Genomic DNA, 10,938 nt, shown 5'->3' with positions numbered 1-10,938 from the left:
TTAAATAACCAAGCAGACAACACGTCCTCAGTGATAATAAACAAGTGTTAAGAATGCAAAACAATGGCAAAGTCCAACAAATTAAATAGCCAAGGCAACATAGTAAGGAAATATAAACAAATTAAACAATATCACCACTAACCCAATTCATATCAAAGCCTATAACACAACAATGTGAATAGAAAAATTTCACAAAACCCATTTTCCCAATCCTCTAATACAGCAGACAAGTGAAAAAAGAAAGCAATTTTAGGATAACCCAAGTTGCAAATTCAATAGATCATGCAAATATAAGAAGAAACCCAGTAAGTAATTGAGAGAGAAGACGGGAACACTCATAGAGGAACAACAAAAGCACAATAAGAAGATTGATAGTGAGACTTACGACGAAATCGATGTCGCGCTGGAGAAGCAAGCAAGAGAAATCACAATCAACATCGCGACGGTCGAGTACGAAACGAAGAATTGGCATTATGCTCATGTCGATTGCCCTGGCCATGTGTCACATACCGACAATGCGGAAGCCTTGACAAAGATATGCAAGTGTGCGTGGCGCTAGTTATCTCTCTTCACTAACCCGCCAATAAAGCTCAAAAGGTTTGCAAAAACAAGCAAACACAATATTAGTTAAGTTAATGAGCCACAAGATTGGAGACAAGCCACAAAATAGCAATCAACAAGCTAAAATTTAAAGTAAGCAATAATTGAAAGGCTTTGCACAATTTAAAGGCGAAATGAATTTTTCATCGATCAAAAGAAGGCATTACAATAGTTGAATAATGTACCAAAAGTGCTACAAAAGTTGCCTTACCATAAGCTAGGTTGAGGTACATTAAAGGTACAAGTAGTCTGGTTCAATACTTGGGTACCCCCTCCTTAATATAGCTTGTTAAGTCTTTTCCTAGTTGGCAGAAGGAAATATCCAATATATTTAAAGAGTCATAATGGATTTTTAAAAATTCTACAAAAATAGAAAAAATTACAACTCTTGGTCCCAAAATACCTTCAATACTAATGTATTTATATAAAAATTTGCAAGGCAAAAAGATTACATTTGACCCTAAGTTGGCCTAAAGTTGCTACTTTGATAGGCAAGTTTGTGGCCTACTGTGGCTAGGTTGCTTCATGGCATGCCTTGGGCTATCTTGCACAATGCCTTAGGCCTTTGCTTGCACTTGCACCAACAATTTCTTAGGCGTGATTTTGGCTCTTTGAAGGGCACAAACGAGTGTGGCATTAAGGTGTTGACCCTTGGATGGGCGCACCTTGACACCATGCCAATTATGTCAAGAACATGATCACTGGCACCGTCCAAATGTTAGACAATCATGGGGGAGAAAGAAGAGAATAGAAAGAGATGAGAGAGGATATGAGCGAGGGACTTTAGGCTACGAAAAACAATATTGTGAACCTCTTTCATTACTAAAAGTTAAAGAGGGATGTTACACTAGATTTTCCAAAATTATATTTCAGATCCGAATTCTGTTTTTAAGTTCTTATTTTTTTAATTTTTAATTTTTAGTTTATTTTCATAAATTCACTTTATTTATATACATATAAAAAACAACATATTTGTGGGGGGAGTAAATGCAAATATATTTATTGCAAAAAATAATATTTTTTATAAATTTTTCTATTTGATAATTTTTATGTTTTTTAAATATATTTTACTTTCAAATTATATCTAGTTTAAGGTGTATTTAAAAAGTGTAAAAAAAAATAATTAAAATATAAAAAATACTGAGGACAAAAAATATATATATAAAAAAGTAACAAATTCGAAAATACTTTCCAAAAACTCAACAAAACAGTAAACAATATACATGTTACCTATAAATTATTATAAAAATAAAAAATATATAAATAAATTTTAATTTATCTCTATTAACTAGGACAATAAAGTTATACTAGCTAAATTTACATTTAAAATGAAATTTCATCATCACTAATCACTACATTTAGGGTTTGTTTGTAAATTTATTTATTTGTAGTGATTTTTCTTAAGGAAAATTAGTCTGAAGTCCCTCTCCCAGTTGTAGTAATGGAAGGGATCCATAATATTATTTTTTGATGTCTCAGGTCTCTCAATCTCACGCACATTTATCACAGAGAAATTTGAAGTATCTCACGCTCTCTATCTCTCTCTCTCTTCTGCTGCTCTCTCGCTGCTCTTTTGTCTTTCTTTCATCGATCTCAACGACGATCTCCTTCCCTAGATCTATCTCTTTTCTCCTTTTCTCTTATCTTTGGCTTCTCGCCGCCTCTGCCATCTCCATCATCACCTCAGATCGCAATCGCAATCGTCGTCGCTATCTCCTTCATCGTCTCCTCTTCTCTCTTCGCCAAGCACCACCAGCGTCCTTCAGTGCCACTGTTGTTACCACCGCAGCTCCACCTCTGTCACCAATAAAGATGTAACACCCTCAAAATAAACCCATAAACCATCCAACAATAGCATGCTTAAACATAAGTGGATAAAGCATAAATATATTCTATCAGAGTAGTCTTTACAAAATGTATTACATGTTGACATCAAAAGTAAATACCCTACGGGCTTACAACTTTTCAAGTCAACACTTGGTTACAAAAGAGAGAACTAACTCTATACACAGAAAGCCCTTGGCTTGATTTACATGTAATACAATCAAAAACACAAAACAGCCCAACAGTCTGTAGCCTCCCAAGTTATGTCCTTGGAGGTGGCATACTACCTGTACCTGAAAATGATGTCCCATAAAAGGTGAGCCACAGCCCAGCAGAAATATACTAAACCAACTATAAACAATGACTAAAATAATAGCATTCAATAGATGATCCACACTTGTATTCCAACGTATCTCGTATTACAGTTTCACGATACTCATGCCCATGGCATACTTCAGTTCCCATTTCTTATTCAACTTTGAGTTTGAAAACAAGGCTTAGAACCTAGCCAAATAACTTAATAAGATGAAAACTCATCTTTAAAACACTTTCGAAATTCATGATGGATACATATTTTGGTGCTGTATCAATAACGCATAGAAACACTTCTACACTTCACAATTGATAACGATATACATTTTACTGCTATATCAAATCAATTCAAACACTTCCATAATCCACACTTGATACACATTGTAGTGCTGTATCAATGTCACCCGAAATCCGATTTAGAGGTTCATCCCCTATCTTCTCCTAAACCGTGGAATACATCCCCTGTCTCCTCCCACACACAATGTATATAAACATAGATCATATACACAATCAATTAATACATAAAGTTAATGTATTATTCCAACCGCTATATTCTATAGCATACTCAATCGATTAGTTTTAGTTTGCCTAATCATCATGCATTGTCTACAACAATCAAGACTATCCTCCACCGATAGCCCAAAGCAGTTATTTCTAAACAGAAAATAAATGCACCAAATGGATAAAATATCAACATTTCAACTAGGTGAGTGATAAATGATCCAACTACACCCTTCAATCCCATACGTTCCCAATTTCAACATTCTCAATTCAACTTCTCATTTCTCAAAATTTATTTCACAAATTAATTCATCAATGTAATTAGGGCATTTCCCATAATTAATAAAACAATCCTAAGGTTCCATTTCTATCAATCACCCAACATTTATCTCATTTCTCCATGCTAAACATGCATATAGGCTTATATAAATAAAATCCCATCTTTTGTAAAATTACACAAAGACCCAAACTTTCTCAAAATCACCCAACATATCAAAATGTTAAAATTTAAAGACAAAGCTCATAAGGAGGAGTAGGATATCCTTACCTCGAAGTTAGAGCTCAAACGGAGAAGAAGAAGAAATTCAAAGTGCTCCAAAATCCAAACTTTTCGGATCAAAATGTAGCCCTCGACGATCAACACACATTTTGCAAAGACAACAAGATAGTGGGACATTTTAGCTAGATTAAACCCTAGAGAGAAAGGAGATTCTAGATAGAGGAGCTCCCAAAATCGATTTTGGGAAAGTAAGAGAGAGAGAGAGAGAAAGTGTAAAAAGTGATTCAAAAATGCCCAGCTGCCAACTGATATACGTATGACCCGCTCGAGCGGAGAATAGAACGCTCGAGCGTCAAGCACAAAAATCTAGACACGCTCGAGCGTAAGAAGGCCCGCTCGAGCTCCAAGACACAAGAATAAAGTACATCCGCTCAAGCACGAAAACCAATCCGCTCGAGCGTAGATTTCCCCTTCCTAAAACTTTCACAGACAAAGCACTACCCGCTCGAGTGTGAAAAGCACACCTGCAGAAGTTTTGCAGGGACACGAAATACTGGGAGTGTGTAAAACCCGCTCGAGCACAATAAGGCCCGCTCGAGCGGACAACCAAAAACCAAAACTCCGCTCGAGCGCAGAATGACCCGCTCGAGCGTAACACCAAAAACCTGGGCAACTACATTAGGGACCAGAACTCAACCTACCTGTTCGAAACACACCCAACACATCCCAAAACTCAAACATACGGAATTAAAGGATAACAACAAGGTATACAACCACCAACTCCACGGAACCCAAGTCCGGAATACAACAGATACAGAAAGGGAAAACCGGAATCGCTATAACCTTTCCCCCTTAAAGAATTTCGTCCCCGAAATTAAATACAAGTTTTTCAAAGACAAGATTTTCTCAATTCCCCACATTATTACAATACGAATTTTAACAACTCGACCCATTATCGGTCATCTCATCTCTTCTCAAGAGGCAATTTACAACATTTTCCCACAACATGCATTATAGTTATGTATTTTTTGAAATTTCACAAATTTCAATACCACATTCCACAATTCTATATCATATTCAATATTCATGATATATTTTCATTCCTACAATACATTCAACATATACAATGTTACATTAAACTTCCATTTTAAGGCAAGTTCCAAAACATAATTCCATAAACCAAAACATATACCATGTTTTACAACTTAAGACATATATAATGCTCTTAAAGTTCAACAATATTACAAAATCTCAATACATGATTATACATCAACAAACAAGCCCGGATAATTCTCACGGACATCAGCCTCACGTTCCCAAGTGGCTTCCTCCACTCCGTAATGCTTCCACAAAACCTTTATCAAGGGAATGGTCTTGCGTCGCAAGACTTGATCCCGCCTATCCAAGACCCAAATCGATCTCTCCTCATACGAGGCATCCTCATCTACCTCTAAGTCAGCCCAATCCAACACGTGCGATGGATCTGGCTCGTACTTCCGAAGCATACTAACATGAAATACGTCATGTACCCCGAACAATTGCGGTGGCAAAGCCAAACGATAAGCAACCTCCCCAATCCTCTCAAGGATCTCAAAGGGACCGATAAACCGAGGGGATAACTTCCCACTCTTCCCAAACCTCATCAAACCTTGCCTAGGTGATATTTTCAGAAAGACATGATCACCCGCCTCAAAAGCTAAAGGCCTCCTCCTACGGTCGGCATAACTATTTTGGCAACTCTGGGCTGTAACAAGCCTCCTACGGATAAACTCAATTTTCTCCGTCGTTTCCCTCACCAACTCCGGGCCCAACAAGGGTGCATCACCCACTTCAGCCCAACAAACTGAAGACCTACACGGTCAGCCATACAAGGCCTCAAACGGTGTCATACCGATACTCGACTGAAAGCTGTTGTCGTAGGCAAACTCCACCAAGGACAAGTGCCTCTCCTACGTCCCACTAAAGTCAATGACACAACCTCGAAGCATATCCTCAAGGATCTGAATAGTACGCTCGGACTGCCCGTCAGTCTGATGATGATAAGCCGTACTAAAGGTCAACTTAGTGCCCAAGGCACTCTGCAAACTCTGCCACAACCTAGCAGTAAAACGAGGGTCTCTATCTGAGACGATCGTCACTGGGACCCCGTGCAATCTCACTATGTCCCGAATATACAAGTCGGCAAGATGATCTACCGAATCTCTCACGCGCATAGGGATAAAGTGCGCCGACTTAGTCAACCGGTCTACAACCACCCAAATAGCATCACTACCCCGCTGAGTCCTCGGAAGACCTACAACGAAGTCCATAGTGACATGCTCCTACTTCTACTCGGCAATAGGCAAGGGTTGTAACAAACCCGCTGGCCTTTGATGCTCGGCCTTCACTTGCTGACAAGTAAGGCACTTAGACACAAACACTGCCACATCCTTCTTCATACCCCTCCACTAAAATTGGCGACCCAAATCCCGATACATCTTAGTGCCTCCCGGATGTACCGCAAGGCGTAAATGGTGAAACTCTCAGAGTACCTCCTCTCGGCAAGACTCCGGCATAAACAAACGGTCTCGGTATCTCACACTCTGATCGGGATACACCGTCAAACCCTTTTCAACCTTTCCACTGGAAATCTTTTCTCGAAAAGACTCTACCTCAAGGTCACCTCCCTATGCCTCTAACACTCGAGTCGTAAGTGTAAGCTGCGCGACAACCGAAAACAAGGCTGCAGCCTCAACAGATTCGCTCAAAAGCAAGTCAAACTCGCCAAGCGCACCTAACATCTCCCACTCCCGGATGGCTGTATAAGCAACATCAATAATGGATTTCCTGCTAACGACATCGGCCACAACATTGGCCTTCCCCGAATGATAGTGCAACTCGAAGTCGTAATCCTCAATAAACTCCATCCACCTCCTCTGCCTCAAGTTCAAGTCTCTCTGTGTAAACAGATACTTCAAACTCTTATGATCCGAGAACACCTCGAACCTCTCTCCATAAAGGTAGTGCCTCCAGATTTTCAAGGCAAAGATCATAGCTGCTAGTTCTAAGTCATACGTAGGGTAATTCTTCTTGTGTATTTTCAACTGACGTGAGCCATAGGCCACCACTTTCCCCTCTTGCATTAACACACAACCCAAACCCTCTCGTGAGACATCACAATAAACCGCATAACCCAACCCTCTCTTCGGAATAATCAAGACCGGAGCGGTGGTCAATCTAACTTTCAGCTCTTGGAACGACTTTTCACAAGTCTCACTCCACACAAATTTGATTCCCTTCCTAGTCAATCTAGTCAATGGCGAAGCTAGCCTGGAGAAATCCTTCACAAACCGGTGATAATACCCAGCTAATCCCAGAAAATTGCGGATCTCAAAAACACTCTTAGGCTGTGTCCAATCTTGCAATGCCTCTATCTTGGATGTATCAACAGATACCCCTTCCCCGGAAACCACATGGCCTAAGAACTTGACTTCCCCTAGCCAGAACTCACACTTCCCAAACTTGGCATACAGAAGGTGAATAAATCAAAATGTCATCCATGAAGACGACTACAAAACGATCTAAGAATTCCCAGAATATCCGGTTCATCAAATCCATAAACACTGCCAGTGCATTGGTGAATCCAAAGGGCAGCACCAGAAACTCATAATGGCCATACCGTGTACGAAATGCCGTCTTCGGAATATCCTCCTCCCTGAGCCTCAACTGGTGGTAACCCGATCTCAAGTCTATCTTAGAGAAATAACGGGACCCCTTCAACTGGTCAAACAGATCATCTATACGGGGCATAGGGTACTTATTCTTAACTGTAGCCCGATTCAACTTCCGGTAATCTATGCAAAGTCTTAAGGCACCATCTTTCTTTTTAGCAAAGAGAGCCGGTGCTCTCCACGGCGAAACACTAGGGCAGATGAAGCCCTTATCTAGCAATTCCTGGAGCTGAACCTTCAACTCACTCAACTTAGCTGGGGCAAAACGATAAGGTGCCATAGAAATCGGTGCCGTGCCCGGCACTAAATCAATAGAGAACTCGATCTCTCGATGAGGTGACAAACTAACGAGATCATCGGGAAAGACATCCGAATACTCACAAACCACTCTCGGCAATACAATCTGGGTCTCATCACACTCACTATTTATAAAGCTAGCAAGAAGACCACTAAGCTCACTCTGCCCTCGCGGATCATACACCGGTGGCAACACACTACCAACCCGGTCCCCCAATAAATGGAAACACTCCCCGCTTAGGGTACATACTATGACCCACTGGCAGTAGCAATCAATAACTGCTCGGTATGACGATAGCCAGTCCATACCCAAAATAACATCAAATCCCGACATGGGCATAACCACAAAAGGAAACGGAAGCCGGCGATCGGCGACTTCTATATCACAACCCCTACATCCCTGTTTCAAAATCAGCTCACCCCCAATAGGTGACACTATACAAATAGGAGATGCTAACTGTGCCAACTCCAATCCCAAAACAGATACAAATGCAGCAGATACAAAAGAATGAGATGCACCCGTATCAATCAATACACTAGCAACCGAGTTGCAAAACAAGAAGGTACCTCTCACAACTGATGGAGCAGGTACAAGATCCTGCACGGTAACAGCATACACGCGCCCAGTAGGCCCCTGATCCACCTGCTCACCCCTCGGAGTATACGACTGCTGCACAAACTGGGACGACGAAGCTCCCGGATTGGCCCTCGAGGCCTGTACAGACTGAGCTGGCTGAAAACCCTGCGTCTGCCTAGAACCAGATGCCCCCGAAGTGGCACTCAACTGGGGGCAAAACCTCTTCAGGTGCCCAGGCTGACCACACTAATAATAAGACAAGGGCTGGCCCCTGCCCTGACTCTGGCTCTGCGGTCTAGCTGAAGATGAAGCAGCTCTCTGACCTCCTCCCCTCTATGGGCAAACCGAAGCCTTGTGGCCCAACTGACCACACTTGTAACAGGTGAAATCTCCCTGGTTGCCTCTCCCCGAGCTTGCACTTAGTACTAGAAAGGTCGATCTAGCAATGCCACCCTGAGACTGCTGAGGGTTAGAACCTCTCTGTCTCCTGCCATCACCCTGACCATCCTGGCTCCTCTTGGAGCCTTTCTGCCCTTCCTCCTCTTCCTGCATCATGATCTCCATATGAGCTGCAGCATCAACCAGGCGCCCATAATCTCGGGTCATAGAACCCCAAACTCTTATCTTGAGGCCGCGCCTCAACTTCTTCTCAAACTCGATGCGACGGCGTTCCTCATACACCACAAGTTCAGGTGCAAACCTGGACAAACTAGTAAAAGCAGCCTCAAACTCGGCCACAGACAAACTCAGTTGCTTGAGCTGGCAAAACTGTTCTCTCAGCTTCTCCTTGACTGCTGGAGATAAATACTTCTCCTGGAAAGCCTCTACAAAAGCCTCCCGCGTGCCACCAATGCGGCCCCTCATGTATTTCTACCATTGACCCACGCCCCCCTTAAGCTGGAAGGATGCCAAGGTCACTTTCAATGCACCGTCCTCGATGCTAAGCATCTCGAATGTCTTCGTCATTTGTTCCAACCACTCATCCGCCTTAAGTGGCTCCTTTGGATCCCCAACAAACTCGTCTGGATTAGACCAGAAGAACTCCATCTTCAAGAAGGAAGGCCCTGTCTCAACAACCTGGATCTGCACTGGAGCCTGAACTGGAGCCTCAGCTCTGAGGATACCCATAGACTCCCTCAAAGCGTCGGCTATCCTATGGGCTAAGTCGCCCATAGCCTGCTGACCTGCTGGCTCGGCCACATTGGCCTGGCCAACCCCCTCATGCATTGCCGGAATCTCATATGATAAAGGCACTTCCTACCTCCTAGGCCTACCACGCCTACCACCTCTTCTTCGTCACCTCTTCTTCGTCACCTCTTCTTCGTCCTGACATCCTAATAAAGGTAACGAAGAACATTAGCACATTCATAAGTGTGCCAAAACCAAACACTCGCGTCCTAATACATGGACAACTGTAATTCACTCCATGTAAGCACATAAACACATAAGCACTTACGAATTTTATTTCCGGATAATGATAGTCCCGAGGCGTTACTAGAGTTCCGGTTAGAAATAGCATTGATCAAGTGCTTTTCCAACAAGACTCACAGAAACCCAAGGATCCAATCAACATCCTAGAAATTAAATCCCATACTCAAGTAGTCACATAAACATGATATCAAATAAACACATGCTGTCACACATAAGTCTCTAACAAGCGAGACAAACCCATTGTGATACTAATCACTTCCCACGTACCCAAAGTATTCAAACCCGGTACGCTCTGATACCAAGTTGTAACGCCCTCAAAATAAACCCATAAACCATCCAACAATAGCATGCTTAAACATAAGTGGATAAAGCATAAATATATTCTATCAGAGTAGTCTTTACAAGATGTATTACATGTTGATATCAAAAGTAAATGCCCTATGGGCTTACAACTTTCCAAGTCAACACTTGGTTACAAAAAGAGAGTACTGACTCTATACACAGAAAGCCCTTGGCTTGATATACATGTAATACAATCAAAAATACAAAACAACCCAACAGTCTGCAGCCTCCCAAGCTATGTCCTTGGAGGTGGCATGCTGCCTATACTTGAAAATGATGTCCCATAAAGGGTGAGCCACAACCCAGCAGAAATATACTAAACCAACTATAAACAATGACTAAAATGATAGCATTCAATAGATGGTCCACACTTGTATTCCAACGTATCTCGTATTACAGTTTCACGACACTCATGCCCATGGCATACTTCGGTTTCAATTTCTTATTCAACTTTGAGTTTGAAAACAAGGCTTAGAACCTAGCCAAATAACTCAATGAAATGAAGACTCATCTTTAAAACACTTTCGAAATTCATGATGCATACACATTTTGGTGTTGTATCAATAACGCATAGAAACACTTCTATACTTCACAATTGATAACGATATACATTTTACTGCTATATCAAATCAATTCATACACTACCATAATCCACACTTGATACACATTGTAGTGCTGCATCAATGTCACCCGAAATTCGATTTAGAGGTCCATCCCTTATCTTCTCCTAAACCGTGGAGTACATCCCCTATCTCCTCCCACACACAATGTATATAAACATAGATCACATACACAATTAATCAATACATAAAGTTAATGTATTATTCCAACCGCTATATTCTATA

Source organism: Camellia sinensis, chromosome 3 (assembly GCF_055761805.1).
Source record: "Camellia sinensis isolate YWXY chromosome 3, ASM5576180v1, whole genome shotgun sequence".
Lineage (NCBI taxonomy): Eukaryota > Viridiplantae > Streptophyta > Magnoliopsida > Ericales > Theaceae > Camellia > Camellia sinensis.
The sequence above is the reverse complement of the archived record's forward strand: the minus strand, read 5'-3'. Positions refer to the sequence as shown.